This window comes from Pseudorca crassidens, chromosome 19 (genome assembly GCF_039906515.1).
Source record: "Pseudorca crassidens isolate mPseCra1 chromosome 19, mPseCra1.hap1, whole genome shotgun sequence".
NCBI classification, from domain to species: Eukaryota; Metazoa; Chordata; class Mammalia; order Artiodactyla; family Delphinidae; genus Pseudorca; species Pseudorca crassidens.
In genome coordinates this window covers 24,005,413-24,021,939 of record NC_090314.1, presented here as the reverse complement: position 1 = coordinate 24,021,939, position 16,527 = coordinate 24,005,413, and the positions used below count along the sequence as shown (strand labels likewise).

Genomic DNA, 16,527 nt, shown 5'->3' with positions numbered 1-16,527 from the left:
CCAGTGGCCGTCCTTTCGGCCCGCGAGCCCCTCGACCTGCACCTGGCCGCCCCCACCGGCGCCCAGACCCGGCGCCGCCACCTGTGTGCCTGTGTGTCCCTCCACAGCTCACTCCGACAAAAGCCCCGCCCCACCACCACCCCGCCCCTCTGGCGTGTCACCGCGGTTGGGTGCGGGAGCGGGATCGAGGGCAGGGGCCGCTTCCCCGGGCCTGCCGGCCACCAGGGGCGGGGTCCTGAGCTCGGCGGGGGGTGTGGGGGCAAGGGTGGCCTTGCCGGGGCAGAGGGGCCGTGGCGACTCAATGGTGGCTCCCGGTGGCTTCGGGCCGGCTGCTGTCGGGCAGGAGGGCCGGCCCGGGCTGCGGCCGGGCTGCGCCTAGCGCCGCGTGGGCGGGCAGGACCGATGCCCAAGGGACCGCGGGCCCCGGGCCCTGAAGCCTCCGGGGCCACGTCCCTGTGAGCGACGTGCGGGATCTTGGGCGGGGCGCCAAGCGCCGAAGGGTTTGCTGGGTCACGGCCGCCCTGGGCTGGGAGGTGGTCGCCAAACCCTCCGCCGCCGCCCGATACCCGAGACCTCCGTTCCCCCTGCCTGGGCGGGCGAGGGGGCCCTGCCGGGGCGGGCCGGCCGCCAGGCTGGCGTTAAGGCGCCAGCGCCAGCGAAACTGGGCCTCAAGAGGCCGCCCGCGGACCCCCGCCCCCGTCTACGGCCATACCACCCTCAACGCGCCCGATCTCGTCTGATCTCGGAAGCTAAGCAGGGTCGGGCCTGGTTAGTACTTGGATGGGAGACCGCCTGGGAATACCGGGTGCTGTAGGCTTTTTGCCTCCCGCTCCGCCCGCCTTCTCCTTTACTCGCCCGCGGCGGGGGGGCCGCCGGCTCCGCCCCCGCCGAGCCCCGCTGCAGGCAGTAGTCAAGGTGGTTTACCTGCCCGAGCAGGAAGCTTGGGCGATGGCAGAAGTGGGAAGAAACTCTTGAGCGCAGGTTCTTGGGATCCACGGAGCAGCGCATGCACATGCGATGGGTGCCTACACAGCTGGCTTGCTTGTCTGTGGGGAAAGGCGAGATGGGTCAGGGCCTGGGTTCCTGAGGGGCTGAGAATCAAGGCAGGGATAGAAGAAAGGGGACAGGCCCACATCTCCTGAACCCACGCCGGCGCCCACTCACCTTTGTGGAAAATACGATTGAAAAGTGCCCGCAAGAATCTCTTCAGATGCCTCCAGAGTTGAGGGAAGAAGGGGAGGGGGGAGGCCGGGAGCAGGGTGAGCCCTGAAATCCAACCCTTGTCCTGTCACACCCCAGCAGCCCTCCCACCTCAGCCCCTTCAAGACCCCAGGGCTCCCCCAACCGCGCTGCACAGATCCTGCCCTGACCATAGTCACCATGTTGATCCCCACGTTGAGCAAGATGAAGCTGACCGGGATCAGAAGAATTGAGTATCCTTGCTCCTGGCATTTCCTGGGGATGGGGCCAGTGAACGGCTCGGCTCGGTAGTAGTTTCGCTCACCCATGGCCGTTGGTCCCAGGACTGCCTGGGCCCTCTGCCCTCCAGTTTTAACTGGGAGCCAGACTGGGTCATAATGGGGCAGGTGGTGAGGTCACAGTGAGGGAGGGGGATGAAAAGGAGGGCCCAGAGTGGCATTCCCTGGTAACCAGGGTCAGGTAAGCTGAGCCTGGACAGTCAAACAGGGCCCGGTGGCTGGCATACATCCCCTCGAGCGGTCACTCATTCGCTCACCGCCCGCTGACTCACTTGTTCAAATGACACATTGCGTCTCTTGGCCCCTCTTGAGACTAGGAAGACCTTGGCCTCAGAGGCCTGCTGAAGGCCTGGCTGGAGTCCAGAGCCTCAGCCTTCTTCATGCCCTTCACTGGGCCTGGAGCTGGACCTGCCCAGATGTGGAACCTCCCAGTTTGGAAGCAACGTCTTGTATGAGGCTCTCTGTGGACAGGGACAGCTGAGACACAGAGGAGGTGCCCAGAGACCAGGGGTTTGGAGTCTGCAGCTGCAGATGTACTTAGTGCATGGTATAGGACCAGGAGGGGCCTGCTGGCAGAACTGTGGCCACTAAACCAAAGGGACCCTCAGGCCAAGAAGGGGACACTGGCTTCTTATTGCAGGAAGCCAAGCGCAGGGACCCAGGCTGGCAGAAGGAGTGGCGCTTCCAAGCCACAGACCACCAATGTTTCCTGGACTCTGGAGCTCTTTATTCCTCTCTCCATGCCCTGCCGCCCCCTGCCCCTGCCCCCATTTGCTGCTGGAAAGTTCATTTTCCCAGTCTGGCTCCCATGCAGAGAGGGCCTGGAGGCCGAGGTGGAAGGTAGCAGCGAGTTGGCCCGCGCTTGGCCCTCCTGCGGTTGCCGCTTCAGCACCAGACTGTCATACACCTGGTAGTTGGCATTGCCTCCCGGGTTCCGGCTGAGTGGCATGAAGGTGGGCGGGGGTGGAGGGTGCTCGGTAGCCTGGACGTCGGGCAGGAGGTGAGAGGGGCGGAGGAGCAGCGCTGAGCTGGGAGCCGGGGCCCGCTGGTCCGAGGCCTCGGCCAGTACCGTGAGGGAGGCGGAGGTGGCCACAGGGCGCCGCAAGGGCAGGATCTCAGCCCATTCGGCCAGCGGGTGCCGCACCTCGTGGGAATCGCGGGAGTAATCCAAGTGTCCCGTGGAGGGATGCAGGCTGCGGTTGGACTCGCTGTGAGCACAGCTGGGGAGGCTACGTCTGTGGGCCGGTGGGGTGTCGCGCTACCAGGCGTCGGGCCGGTAGACCCGAGGCACCAGAGCGGATGGAGGCTCAGAGCCCTCCAGACCCAGACTCCGCCATGGGCCCAGTTGCTGTCCTTTTGGCCCGCGAGCCCCTCGACCTGCACCTGGCCGCCCCCACCGGCGCCCAGCCCCGGCGCCGCCACCTGTGTGCCTGTGTGTCCCTCCACAGCTCCCTCCGACAAAAGCCCCGCCCCACCACCACCCCGCCCCTCTGGCGTGTCACCGCGGTTGGGTGCGGGAGCGGGATCGAGGGCAGGGGCCGCTTCCCCGGGCCTGCCGGCCACCAGGGGCGGGGTCCTGAGCTCGGCGGGGGGTGTGGGGGCAAGGGTGGCCTTGCCGGGGCTGAGGGGCCGTGGCGACTCAATGGTGGCTCCCGGTGGCTTCGGGCCGGCTGCTGTCGGGCAGGAGGGCCGGCCCGGGCTGCGGCCGGGCTGCGCCTAGCGCCGCGTGGGCGGGCAGGGCCGATGCCCAAGGGACCGCGGGCCCCGGGCCCTGAAGCCTCTGGGGCCACGTCCCTGTGAGCGACGTGCGGGATCTTGGGCGGGGCGCCAAGCGCCGAAGGGTTTGCTGGGTCACGGCCGCCCTGGGCTGGGAGGTGGTCGCCAAACCCTCCGCCGCCGCCCGATACCCGAGACCTCCGTTCCCCCTGCCTGGGCGGGCGAGGGGGCCCTGTCGGGGCGGGCCGGCCGCCAGGCTGGCGTTAAGGCGCCAGCGCCAGCGAAACTGGGCCTCAAGAGGCAGCCGTCGGCCCCCGCCCCCGTCTACGGCCATACCACCCTGAACGCGCCCGATCTCGTCTGATCTCGGAAGCTAAGCAGGGTCGGGCCTGGTTAGTACTTGGATGGGAGACCGCCTGGGAATACCGGGTGCTGTAGGCTTTTTGCCTCCCGCTCCGCCCGCCTTCTCCTTTACTCGCCCGCGGCGGGGGCCGCCGGCTCCGCCCCCGCCGGGCCCCGCTGCAGGCCCCACCTCCTCAGGCCCCTCCCACCACGGCGCGCGCCGGCGGGGGCGCTCCCCGCCGGCCCGGCCGGCCAGGCGGCCAGAAGGCGGCCCTGGAAGGCAGCCGCACCCCAGACGCTCCCGGGGTGGCTGGCCCGGACCCAGACTCCGCCGCGGGCCCAGTGGCCGTCCTTTCGGCCCGCGAGCCCCTCGACCTGCACCTGGCCGCCCCCACCGGCGCCCAGCCCCGGCGCCGCCACCTGTGTGCCTGTGTGTCCCTCCACAGCTCACTCCGACAAAAGCCCCGCCCCACCACCACCCCGCCCCTCTGGCGTGTCACCGCGGTTGGGTGCGGGAGCGGGATCGAGGGCAGGGGCCGCTTCCCCGGGCCTGCCGGCCACCAGGGGCGGGGTCCTGAGCTCGGCGGGGGGTGTGGGGGCAAGGGTGGCCTTGCCGGGGCAGAGGGGCCGTGGCGACTCAATGGTGGCTCCCGGTGGCTTCGGGCCGGCTGCTGTCGGGCAGGAGGGCCGGCCCGGGCTGCGGCCGGGCTGCGCCTAGCGCCGCGTGGGCGGGCAGGACCGATGCCCAAGGGACCGCGGGCCCCGGGCCCTGAAGCCTCCGGGGCCACGTCCCTGTGAGCGACGTGCGGGATCTTGGGCGGGGCGCCAAGCGCCGAAGGGTTTGCTGGGTCACGGCCGCCCTGGGCTGGGAGGTGGTCGCCAAACCCTCCGCCGCCGCCCGATACCCGAGACCTCCGTTCCCCCTGCCTGGGCGGGCGAGGGGGCCCTGCCGGGGCGGGCCGGCCGCCAGGCTGGCGTTAAGGCGCCAGCGCCAGCGAAACTGGGCCTCAAGAGGCCGCCCGCGGCCCCCCGCCCCCGTCTACGGCCATACCACCCTCAACGCGCCCGATCTCGTCTGATCTCGGAAGCTAAGCAGGGTCGGGCCTGGTTAGTACTTGGATGGGAGACCGCCTGGGAATACCGGGTGCTGTAGGCTTTTTGCCTCCCGCTCCGCCCGCCTTCTCCTTTACTCGCCCGCGGCGGGGGGGCCGCCGGCTCCGCCCCCGCCGAGCCCCGCTGCAGGCAGTAGTCAAGGTGGTTTACCTGCCCGAGCAGGAAGCTTGGGCGATGGCAGAAGTGGGAAGAAACTCTTGAGCGCAGGTTCTTGGGATCCACGGAGCAGCGCATGCACATGCGATGGGTGCCTACACAGCTGGCTTGCTTGTCTGTGGGGAAAGGCGAGATGGGTCAGGGCCTGGGTTCCTGAGGGGCTGAGAATCAAGGCAGGGATAGAAGAAAGGGGACAGGCCCACATCTCCTGAACCCACGCCGGCGCCCACTCACCTTAGTGGAAAATACGATTGAAAAGTGCCCGCAAGAATCTCTTCAGATGCCTCCAGAGTTGAGGGAAGAAGGGGAGGGGGGAGGCCGGGAGCAGGGTGAGCCCTGAAATCCAACCCTTGTCCTGTCACACCCCAGCAGCCCTCCCACCTCAGCCCCTTCAAGACCCCAGGGCTCCCCCAACCGCGCTGCACAGATCCTGCCCTGACCATAGTCACCATGTTGATCCCCACGTTGAGCAAGATGAAGCTGACCGGGATCAGAAGAATTGAGTATCCTTGCTCCTGGCATTTCCTGGGGATGGGGCCAGTGAACGGCTCGGCTCGGTAGTAGTTTCGCTCACCCATGGCCGTTGGTCCCAGGACTGCCTGGGCCCTCTGCCCTCCAGTTTTAACTGGGAGCCAGACTGGGTCATAATGGGGCAGGTGGTGAGGTCACAGTGAGGGAGGGGGATGAAAAGGAGGGCCCAGAGTGGCATTCCCTGGTAACCAGGGTCAGGTAAGCTGAGCCTGGACAGTCAAACAGGGCCCGGTGGCCGGCATACATCCCCTCGAGCGGTCACTCATTCGCTCACCGCCCGCTGACTCACTTGTTCAAATGACACATTGCGTCTCTTGGCCCCTCTTGAGACTAGGAAGACCTTGGCCTCAGAGGCCTGCTGAAGGCCTGGCTGGAGTCCAGAGCCTCAGCCTTCTTCATGCCCTTCACTGGGCCTGGAGCTGGACCTGCCCAGATGTGGAACCTCCCAGTTTGGAAGCAACGTCTTGTATGAGGCTCTCTGTGGACAGGGACAGCTGAGACACAGAGGAGGTGCCCAGAGACCAGGGGTTTGGAGTCTGCAGCTGCAGATGTACTTAGTGCATGGTATAGGACCAGGAGGGGCCTGCTGGCAGAACTGTGGCCACTAAACCAAAGGGACCCTCAGGCCAAGAAGGGGACACTGGCTTCTTATTGCAGGAAGCCAAGCGCAGGGACCCAGGCTGGCAGAAGGAGTGGCGCTTCCAAGCCACAGACCACCAATGTTTCCTGGACTCTGGAGCTCTTTATTCCTCTCTCCATGCCCTGCCGCCCCCTGCCCCTGCCCCCATTTGCTGCTGGTAAGTTCATTTTCCCAGTCTGGCTCCCATGCAGAGAGGGCCTGGAGGCCGAGGTGGAAGGTAGCAGCGAGTTGGCCCGCGCTTGGCCCTCCTGCGGTTGCCGCTTCAGCACCAGACTGTCATACACCTGGTAGTTGGCATTGCCTCCCGGGTTCCGGCTGAGTGGCATGAAGGTGGGCGGGGGTGGAGGGTGCTCGGTAGCCTGGACGTCGGGCAGGAGGTGAGAGGGGCGGAGGAGCAGCGCTGAGCTGGGAGCCGGGGCCCGCTGGTCCGAGGCCTCGGCCAGTACCGTGAGGGAGGCGGAGGTGGCCACAGGGCGCCGCAAGGGCAGGATCTCAGCCCATTCGGCCAGCGGGTGCCGCACCTCGTGGGAATCGCGGGAGTAATCCAAGTGTCCCGTGGAGGGATGCAGGCTGCGGTTGGACTCGCTGTGAGCACAGCTGGGGAGGCTACGTCTGTGGGCCGGTGGGGTGTCGCGCTACCAGGCGTCGGGCCGGTAGACCCGAGGCACCAGAGCGGATGGAGGCTCAGAGCCCTCCAGACCCAGACTCCGCCATGGGCCCAGTTGCTGTCCTTTCGGCCCGCGAGCCCCTCGACCTGCACCTGGCCGCCCCCACCGGCGCCCAGCCCCGGCGCCGCCACCTGTGTGCCTGTGTGTCCCTCCACAGCTCCCTCCGACAAAAGCCCCGCCCCACCACCACCCCGCCCCTCTGGCGTGTCACCGCGGTTGGGTGCGGGAGCGGGATCGAGGGCAGGGGCCGCTTCCCCGGGCCTGCCGGCCACCAGGGGCGGGGTCCTGAGCTCGGCGGGGGGTGTGGGGGCAAGGGTGGCCTTGCCGGGGCTGAGGGGCCGTGGCGACTCAATGGTGGCTCCCGGTGGCTTCGGGCCGGCTGCTGTCGGGCAGGAGGGCCGGCCCGGGCTGCGGCCGGGCTGCGCCTAGCGCCGCGTGGGCGGGCAGGGCCGATGCCCAAGGGACCGCGGGCCCCGGGCCCTGAAGCCTCCGGGGCCACGTCCCTGTGAGCGACGTGCGGGATCTTGGGCGGGGCGCCAAGCGCCGAAGGGTTTGCTGGGTCACGGCCGCCCTGGGCTGGGAGGTGGTCGCCAAACCCTCCGCCGCCGCCCGATACCCGAGACCTCCGTTCCCCCTGCCTGGGCGGGCGAGGGGGCCCTGTCGGGGCGGGCCGGCCGCCAGGCTGGCGTTAAGGCGCCAGCGCCAGCGAAACTGGGCCTCAAGAGGCAGCCGTCGGCCCCCGCCCCCGTCTACGGCCATACCACCCTGAACGCGCCCGATCTCGTCTGATCTCGGAAGCTAAGCAGGGTCGGGCCTGGTTAGTACTTGGATGGGAGACCGCCTGGGAATACCGGGTGCTGTAGGCTTTTTGCCTCCCGCTCCGCCCGCCTTCTCCTTTACTCGCCCGCGGCGGGGGCCGCCGGCTCCGCCCCCGCCGGGCCCCGCTGCAGGCCCCACCTCCTCAGGCCCCTCCCACCACGGCGCGCGCCGGCGGGGGCGCTCCCCGCCGGCCCGGCCGGCCAGGCGGCCAGAAGGCGGCCCTGGAAGGCAGCCGCACCCCAGACGCTCCCGGGGTGGCTGGCCCGGACCCAGACTCCGCCGCGGGCCCAGTGGCCGTCCTTTCGGCCCGCGAGCCCCTCGACCTGCACCTGGCCGCCCCCACCGGCGCCCAGCCCCGGCGCCGCCACCTGTGTGCCTGTGTGTCCCTCCACAGCTCCCTCCGACAAAAGCCCCGCCCCACCACCACCCCGCCCCTCTGGCGTGTCACCGCGGTTGGGTGCGGGAGCGGGATCGAGGGCAGGGGCCGCTTCCCCGGGCCTGCCGGCCACCAGGGGCGGGGTCCTGAGCTCGGCGGGGGGTGTGGGGGCAAGGGTGGCCTTGCCGGGGCAGAGGGGCCGTGGCGACTCAATGGTGGCTCCCGGTGGCTTCGGGCCGGCTGCTGTCGGGCAGGAGGGCCGGCCCGGGCTGCGGCCGGGCTGCGCCTAGCGCCGCGTGGGCGGGCAGGACCGATGCCCAAGGGACCGCGGGCCCCGGGCCCTGAAGCCTCCGGGGCCACGTCCCTGTGAGCGACGTGCGGGATCTTGGGCGGGGCGCCAAGCGCCGAAGGGTTTGCTGGGTCACGGCCGCCCTGGGCTGGGAGGTGGTCGCCAAACCCTCCGCCGCCGCCCGATACCCGAGACCTCCGTTCCCCCTGCCTGGGCGGGCGAGGGGGCCCTGCCGGGGCGGGCCGGCCGCCAGGCTGGCGTTAAGGCGCCAGCGCCAGCGAAACTGGGCCTCAAGAGGCCGCCCGCGGCCCCCCGCCCCCGTCTACGGCCATACCACCCTGAACGCGCCCGATCTCGTCTGATCTCGGAAGCTAAGCAGGGTCGGGCCTGGTTAGTACTTGGATGGGAGACCGCCTGGGAATACCGGGTGCTGTAGGCTTTTTGCCTCCCGCTCCGCCCGCCTTCTCCTTTACTCGCCCGCGGCGGGGGCCGCCGGCTCCGCCCCCGCCGGGCCCCGCTGCAGGACCCACCTCCTCAGGCCCCTCCCACCACGGCGCGCGCCGGCGGGGGCGCTCCCCGCCGGCCCGGCCGGCCAGGCGGCCAGAAGGCGGCCCTGGAAGGCAGCCGCACCCCAGACGCTCCCGGGGTGGCTGGCCCAGACCCAGACTCCGCCGCGGGCCCAGTGGCCGTCCTTTCGGCCCGCGAGCCCCTCGACCTGCACCTGGCCGCCCCCACCGGCGCCTAGCCCAGGCGCCGCCATCTGTGTGCCGGTGTGTCCCTCCACAGCTCCCTCCGACAAAAGCCCCGCCCCACCACCACCCCGCCCCTCTGGCGTGTCACCGCGGTTGGGTGCTGGAGCGGGATCAAGGGCAGGGGCCGCTTCCCCGGGCCTGCCGGCCACCAGGGGCGGGGTCCTGAGCTCGGCGGGGGGTGTGGGGGCAAGGGTGGCCTTGCCGGGGCTGAGGGGCCGTGGCGACTCAATGGTGGCTCCCGGTGGCTTCGGGCCGGCTGCTGTCAGGCAGGAGGGCCGGCCCGGGCTGCGGCCGGGCTGCGCCTAGCTCCGCGTGGGCGGGCAGGACCGATGCCCAAGGGACCACGGGCCCCGGGGCCTGAAGCCTCCGGGGCCACGTCCCTGTGAGCGACGTGCGGGATCTTGGGCGGGGCGCCAAGCGCCGAAGGGTTTGCTGGGTCACGGCCGCCCTGGGCTGGGAGGTGGTCGCCAAACCCTCCGCCGCCGCCCGATACCCGAGACCTCCGTTCCCCCTGCCTGGGCGGGCGAGGGGGCCCTGTCGGGGCGGGCCGGCCGCCAGGCTGGCGTTAAGGCGCCAGCGCCAGCGAAACTGGGCCTCAAGAGGCAGCCGTCGGCCCCCGCCCCCGTCTACGGCCATACCACCCTGAACGCGCCCGATCTCGTCTGATCTCGGAAGCTAAGCAGGGTCGGGCCTGGTTAGTACTTGGATGGGAGACCGCCTGGGAATACCGGGTGCTGTAGGCTTTTTGCCTCCCGCTCCGCCCGCCTTCTCCTTTACTCGCCCGCGGCGGGGGGGCCGCCGGCTCCGCCCCCGCCGAGCCCCGCTGCAGGCAGTAGTCAAGGTGGTTTACCTGCCCGAGCAGGAAGCTTGGGCGACGGCAGAAGTGGGAAGAAACTCTTGAGCACAGGTTCTTGGGATCCACGGAGCAGCGCATGCACATGCCATGGGTGCCTACACAGCTGGCTTGCTTGTCTGTGGGGAAAGGCGAGATGGGTCAGGGCCTGGGTTCCTGAGGGGCTGAGAATCAAGGCAGGGATAGAAGAAAGGGGACAGGCCCACATCCCCTGAACCCACGCCGGCGCCCACTCACCTTTGTGGAAAATACGATTGAAAAGTGCCCGCAAGAATCTCTTCAGATGCCTCCAGAGTTGAGGGAAGAAGGGGAGGGGGGAGGCCGGGAGCAGGGTGAGCCCTGAAATCCAACCCTTGTCCTGTCACACCCCAGCAGCCCTCCCACCTCAGCCCCTTCAAGACCCCAGGGCTCCCCCAACCGCGCTGCACAGATCCTGCCCTGACCATAGTCACCATGTTGATCCCCACGTTGAGCAAGATGAAGCTGACCGGGATCAGAAGAATTGAGTATCCTTGCTCCTGGCATTTCCTGGGGATGGGGCCAGTGAACGGCTCGGCTCGGTAGTAGTTTCGCTCACCCATGGCCGTTGGTCCCAGGACTGCCTGGGCCCTCTGCCCTCCAGTTTTAACTGGGAGCCAGACTGGGTCATAATGGGGCAGGTGGTGAGGTCACAGTGAGGGAGGGGGATGAAAAGGAGGGCCCAGAGTGGCATTCCCTGGTAACCAGGGTCAGGTAAGCTGAGCCTGGACAGTCAAACAGGGCCCGGTGGCCGGCATACATCCCCTCGAGCGGTCACTCATTCGCTCACCGCCCGCTGACTCACTTGTTCAAATGACACATTGCGTCTCTTGGCCCCTCTTGAGACTAGGAAGACCTTGGCCTCAGAGGCCTGCTGAAGGCCTGGCTGGAGTCCAGAGCCTCAGCCTTCTTCATGCCCTTCACTGGGCCTGGAGCTGGACCTGCCCAGATGTGGAACCTCCCAGTTTGGAAGCAACGTCTTGTATGAGGCTCTCTGTGGACAGGGACAGCTGAGACACAGAGGAGGTGCCCAGAGACCAGGGGTTTGGAGTCTGCAGCTGCAGATGTACTTAGTGCATGGTATAGGACCAGGAGGGGCCTGCTGGCAGAACTGTGGCCACTAAACCAAAGGGACCCTCAGGCCAAGAAGGGGACACTGGCTTCTTATTGCAGGAAGCCAAGCGCAGGGACCCAGGCTGGCAGAAGGAGTGGCGCTTCCAAGCCACAGACCACCAATGTTTCCTGGACTCTGGAGCTCTTTATTCCTCTCTCCATGCCCTGCCGCCCCCTGCCCCTGCCCCCATTTGCTGCTGGTAAGTTCATTTTCCCAGTCTGGCTCCCGTGCAGAGAGGGCCTGGAGGCCGAGGTGGAAGGTAGCAGCGAGTTGGCCCGCGCTTGGCCCTCCTGCGGTTGCCGCTTCAGCACCAGACTGTCATACACACCTGGTAGTTGGCATTGCCTCCCGGGTTCCGGCTGAGTGGCATGAAGGTGGGCGGGGGTGGAGGGTGCTCGGTAGCCTGGACGTCGGGCAGGAGGTGAGAGGGGCGGAGGAGCAGCGCTGAGCTGGGAGCCGGGGCCCGCTGGTCCGAGGCCTCGGCCAGTACCGTGAGGGAGGCGGAGGTGGCCACAGGGCGCCGCAAGGGCAGGATCTCAGCCCATTCGGCCAGCGGGTGCCGCACCTCGTGGGGATCGCGGGAGTAATCCAAGTGTCCCGTGGAGGGATGCAGGCTGCGGTTGGACTCGCTGTGAGCACAGCTGGGGAGGCTACGTCTGTGGGCCGGTGGGGTGTCGCGCTACCAGGCTTCGGGCCGGTAGACCCGAGGCACCAGAGCGGATGGAGGCTCAGAGCCCTCCAGACCCAGACTCCGCCATGGGCCCAGTTGCCGTCATTTCGGCCCGCGAGCCCCTCGACCTGCACCTGGCCGCCCCCACCGGCGCCCAGCCCCGGCGCCGCCACCTGTGTGCCGGTGTGTCCCTCCACAGCTCCCTCCGACAAAAGCCCCCCCACACCCCGCCCCTGTGGCGTGTCACCGCGGCCGGGTGCGGGAGCGGGATCGAGGGCAGGGGCCGCTTCCCCGGGCCTGCCGGCCACCAGGGGCGGGGTCCTGAGCTCGGCGGGGGGTGTGGGGGCAAGGGTGGCCTTGCCGGGGCTGAGGGGCCGTGGCGACTCAATGGTGGCTCCCGGTGGCTTCGGGCCGGCTGCTGTCGGGCAGGAGGGCCGGCCCGGGCTGCGGCCGGGCTGCGCCTAGCGCCGCGTGGGCGGGCAGGGCCGATGCCCAAGGGACCGCGGGCCCCGGGCCCTGAAGCCTCCGGGGCCACGTCCCTGTGAGCGACGTGCGGGATCTTGGGCGGGGCGCCAAGCGCCGAAGGGTTTGCTGGGTCACGGCCGCCCTGGGCTGGGAGGTGGTCGCCAAACCCTCCGCCGCCGCCCGATACCCGAGACCTCCGTTCCCCCTGCCTGGGCGGGCGAGGGGGCCCTGTCGGGGCGGGCCGGCCGCCAGGCTGGCGTTAAGGCGCCAGCGCCAGCGAAACTGGGCCTCAAGAGGCAGCCGTCGGCCCCCGCCCCCGTCTACGGCCATACCACCCTGAACGCGCCCGATCTCGTCTGATCTCGGAAGCTAAGCAGGGTCGGGCCTGGTTAGTACTTGGATGGGAGACCGCCTGGGAATACCGGGTGCTGTAGGCTTTTTGCCTCCCGCTCCGCCCGCCTTCTCCTTTACTCGCCCGCGGCGGGGGCCGCCGGCTCCGCCCCCGCCGGGCCCCGCTGCAGGCCCCACCTCCTCAGGCCCCTCCCACCACGGCGCGCGCCGGCGGGGTCGCTCCCCGCCGGCCCGGCCGGCCAGGCGGCCAGAAGGCGGCCCTGGAAGGCAGCCGCACCCCAGACGCTCCCGGGGTGGCTGGCCCGGACCCAGACTCCGCCGCGGGCCCAGTGGCCGTCCTTTCGGCCCGCGAGCCCCTCGACCTGCACCTGGCCGCCCCCACCGGCGCCCAGCCCCGGCGCCGCCACCTGTGTGCCTGTGTGTCCCTCCACAGCTCCCTCCGACAAAAGCCCCGCCCCACCACCACCCCGCCCCTCTGGCGTGTCACCGCGGTTGGGTGCGGGAGCGGGATCGAGGGCAGGGGCCGCTTCCCCGGGCCTGCCGGCCACCAGGGGCGGGGTCCTGAGCTCGGCGGGGGGTGTGGGGGCAAGGGTGGCCTTGCCGGGGCAGAGGGGCCGTGGCGACTCAATGGTGGCTCCCGGTGGCTTCGGGCCGGCTGCTGTCGGGCAGGAGGGCCGGCCCGGGCTGCGGCCGGGCTGCGCCTAGCGCCGCGTGGGCGGGCAGGACCGATGCCCAAGGGACCGCGGGCCCCGGGCCCTGAAGCCTCCGGGGCCACGTCCCTGTGAGCGACGTGCGGGATCTTGGGCGGGGCGCCAAGCGCCGAAGGGTTTGCTGGGTCACGGCCGCCCTGGGCTGGGAGGTGGTCGCCAAACCCTCCGCCGCCGCCCGATACCCGAGACCTCCGTTCCCCCTGCCTGGGCGGGCGAGGGGGCCCTGCCGGGGCGGGCCGGCCGCCAGGCTGGCGTTAAGGCGCCAGCGCCAGCGAAACTGGGCCTCAAGAGGCAGCCGTCGGCCCCCGCCCCCGTCTACGGCCATACCACCCTGAACGCGCCCGATCTCGTCTGATCTCGGAAGCTAAGCAGGGTCGGGCCTGGTTAGTACTTGGATGGGAGACCGCCTGGGAATACCGGGTGCTGTAGGCTTTTTGCCTCCCGCTCCGCCCGCCTTCTCCTTTACTCGCCCGCGGCGGGGGGGCCGCCGGCTCCGCCCCCGCCGAGCCCCGCTGCAGGCAGTAGTCAAGGTGGTTTACCTGCCCGAGCAGGAAGCTTGGGCGACGGCAGAAGTGGGAAGAAACTCTTGAGCGCAGGTTCTTGGGATCCACGGAGCAGCGCATGCACATGCCATGGGTGCCTACACAGCTGGCTTGCTTGTCTGTGGGGAAAGGCGAGATGGGTCAGGGCCTGGGTTCCTGAGGGGCTGAGAATCAAGGCAGGGATAGAAGAAAGGGGACAGGCCCACATCCCCTGAACCCACGCCGGCGCCCACTCACCTTTGTGGAAAATACGATTGAAAAGTGCCCGCAAGAATCTCTTCAGATGCCTCCAGAGTTGAGGGAAGAAGGGGAGGGGGGAGGCCGGGAGCAGGGTGAGCCCTGAAATCCAACCCTTGTCCTGTCACACCCCAGCAGCCCTCCCACCTCAGCCCCTTCAAGACCCCAGGGCTCCCCCAACCGCGCTGCACAGATCCTGCCCTGACCATAGTCACCATGTTGATCCCCACGTTGAGCAAGATGAAGCTGACCGGGATCAGAAGAATTGAGTATCCTTGCTCCTGGCATTTCCTGGGGATGGGGCCAGTGAACGGCTCGGCTCGGTAGTAGTTTCGCTCACCCATGGCCGTTGGTCCCAGGACTGCCTGGGCCCTCTGCCCTCCAGTTTTAACTGGGAGCCAGACTGGGTCATAATGGGGCAGGTGGTGAGGTCACAGTGAGGGAGGGGGATGAAAAGGAGGGCCCAGAGTGGCATTCCCTGGTAACCAGGGTCAGGTAAGCTGAGCCTGGACAGTCAAACAGGGCCCGGTGGCCGGCATACATCCCCTCGAGCGGTCACTCATTCGCTCACCGCCCGCTGACTCACTTGTTCAAATGACACATTGCGTCTCTTGGCCCCTCTTGAGACTAGGAAGACCTTGGCCTCAGAGGCCTGCTGAAGGCCTGGCTGGAGTCCAGAGCCTCAGCCTTCTTCATGCCCTTCACTGGGCCTGGAGCTGGACCTGCCCAGATGTGGAACCTCCCAGTTTGGAAGCAACGTCTTGTATGAGGCTCTCTGTGGACAGGGACAGCTGAGACACAGAGGAGGTGCCCAGAGACCAGGGGTTTGGAGTCTGCAGCTGCAGATGTACTTAGTGCATGGTATAGGACCAGGAGGGGCCTGCTGGCAGAACTGTGGCCACTAAACCAAAGGGACCCTCAGGCCAAGAAGGGGACACTGGCTTCTTATTGCAGGAAGCCAAGCGCAGGGACCCAGGCTGGCAGAAGGAGTGGCGCTTCCAAGCCACAGACCACCAATGTTTCCTGGACTCTGGAGCTCTTTATTCCTCTCTCCATGCCCTGCCGCCCCCTGCCCCTGCCCCCATTTGCTGCTGGTAAGTTCATTTTCCCAGTCTGGCTCCCGTGCAGAGAGGGCCTGGAGGCCGAGGTGGAAGGTAGCAGCGAGTTGGCCCGCGCTTGGCCCTCCTGCGGTTGCCGCTTCAGCACCAGACTGTCATACACACCTGGTAGTTGGCATTGCCTCCCGGGTTCCGGCTGAGTGGCATGAAGGTGGGCGGGGGTGGAGGGTGCTCGGTAGCCTGGACGTCGGGCAGGAGGTGAGAGGGGCGGAGGAGCAGCGCTGAGCTGGGAGCCGGGGCCCGCTGGTCCGAGGCCTCGGCCAGTACCGTGAGGGAGGCGGAGGTGGCCACAGGGCGCCGCAAGGGCAGGATCTCAGCCCATTCGGCCAGCGGGTGCCGCACCTCGTGGGGATCGCGGGAGTAATCCAAGTGTCCCGTGGAGGGATGCAGGCTGCGGTTGGACTCGCTGTGAGCACAGCTGGGGAGGCTACGTCTGTGGGCCGGTGGGGTGTCGCGCTACCAGGCTTCGGGCCGGTAGACCCGAGGCACCAGAGCGGATGGAGGCTCAGAGCCCTCCAGACCCAGACTCCGCCATGGGCCCAGTTGCCGTCATTTCGGCCCGCGAGCCCCTCGACCTGCACCTGGCCGCCCCCACCGGCGCCCAGCCCCGGCGCCGCCACCTGTGTGCCGGTGTGTCCCTCCACAGCTCCCTCCGACAAAAGCCCCCCCACACCCCGCCCCTGTGGCGTGTCACCGCGGCCGGGTGCGGGAGCGGGATCGAGGGCAGGGGCCGCTTCCCCGGGCCTGCCGGCCACCAGGGGCGGGGTCCTGAGCTCGGCGGGGGGTGTGGGGGCAAGGGTGGCCTTGCCGGGGCTGAGGGGCCGTGGCGACTCAATGGTGGCTCCCGGTGGCTTCGGGCCGGCTGCTGTCGGGCAGGAGGGCCGGCCCGGGCTGCGGCCGGGCTGCGCCTAGCGCCGCGTGGGCGGGCAGGGCCGATGCCCAAGGGACCGCGGGCCCCGGGCCCTGAAGCCTCCGGGGCCACGTCCCTGTGAGCGACGTGCGGGATCTTGGGCGGGGCGCCAAGCGCCGAAGGGTTTGCTGGGTCACGGCCGCCCTGGGCTGGGAGGTGGTCGCCAAACCCTCCGCCGCCGCCCGATACCCGAGACCTCCGTTCCCCCTGCCTGGGCGGGCGAGGGGGCCCTGTCGGGGCGGGCCGGCCGCCAGGCTGGCGTTAAGGCGCCAGCGCCAGCGAAACTGGGCCTCAAGAGGCAGCCGTCGGCCCCCGCCCCCGTCTACGGCCATACCACCCTGAACGCGCCCGATCTCGTCTGATCTCGGAAGCTAAGCAGGGTCGGGCCTGGTTAGTACTTGGATGGGAGACCGCCTGGGAATACCGGGTGCTGTAGGCTTTTTGCCTCCCGCTCCGCCCGCCTTCTCCTTTACTCGCCCGCGGCGGGGGCCGCCGGCTCCGCCCCCGCCGGGCCCCGCTGCAGGCCCCACCTCCTCAGGCCCCTCCCACCACGGCGCGCGCCGGCGGGGGCGCTCCCCGCCGGCCCGGCCGGCCAGGCGGCCAGAAGGCGGTCCTGGAAGGCAGCCGCACCCCAGACGCTCCCGGGGTGGCTGGCCCGG

At 69.3% G+C, this 16,527-nt stretch overlaps 9 non-coding genes across 9 annotated transcripts; all 9 read left to right on the top strand.

The window, feature by feature from the left end:
- Positions 1-698: 698 nt before the first annotated feature.
- LOC137213575 (5S ribosomal RNA) lies at positions 699-817 on the top strand. The gene has a single exon (XR_010938211.1). It is a non-coding gene; the product is annotated as a 5S ribosomal RNA (ribosomal RNA).
- A 2,699-nt stretch (positions 818-3,516) lies between these two features.
- Positions 3,517-3,635, top strand: LOC137213899 (5S ribosomal RNA). Its single transcript, XR_010938517.1, has one exon. It is a non-coding gene; the product is annotated as a 5S ribosomal RNA (ribosomal RNA).
- A 938-nt stretch (positions 3,636-4,573) lies between these two features.
- Positions 4,574-4,692, top strand: LOC137213574 (5S ribosomal RNA). Its single transcript, XR_010938210.1, has one exon. It is a non-coding gene; the product is annotated as a 5S ribosomal RNA (ribosomal RNA).
- A 2,699-nt stretch (positions 4,693-7,391) lies between these two features.
- On the top strand, positions 7,392-7,510 carry LOC137213898 (5S ribosomal RNA). Its single transcript, XR_010938516.1, has one exon. It is a non-coding gene; the product is annotated as a 5S ribosomal RNA (ribosomal RNA).
- Positions 7,511-8,448: 938 nt separating this feature from the next.
- On the top strand, positions 8,449-8,567 carry LOC137213897 (5S ribosomal RNA). The gene has a single exon (XR_010938515.1). It is a non-coding gene; the product is annotated as a 5S ribosomal RNA (ribosomal RNA).
- A 937-nt stretch (positions 8,568-9,504) lies between these two features.
- Positions 9,505-9,623, top strand: LOC137213896 (5S ribosomal RNA). The gene has a single exon (XR_010938514.1). It is a non-coding gene; the product is annotated as a 5S ribosomal RNA (ribosomal RNA).
- A 2,695-nt stretch (positions 9,624-12,318) lies between these two features.
- On the top strand, positions 12,319-12,437 carry LOC137213895 (5S ribosomal RNA). Its single transcript, XR_010938513.1, has one exon. It is a non-coding gene; the product is annotated as a 5S ribosomal RNA (ribosomal RNA).
- A 937-nt stretch (positions 12,438-13,374) lies between these two features.
- On the top strand, positions 13,375-13,493 carry LOC137213894 (5S ribosomal RNA). Its single transcript, XR_010938512.1, has one exon. It is a non-coding gene; the product is annotated as a 5S ribosomal RNA (ribosomal RNA).
- A 2,695-nt stretch (positions 13,494-16,188) lies between these two features.
- Positions 16,189-16,307, top strand: LOC137213892 (5S ribosomal RNA). The gene has a single exon (XR_010938510.1). It is a non-coding gene; the product is annotated as a 5S ribosomal RNA (ribosomal RNA).
- Positions 16,308-16,527: the final 220 nt, after the last annotated feature.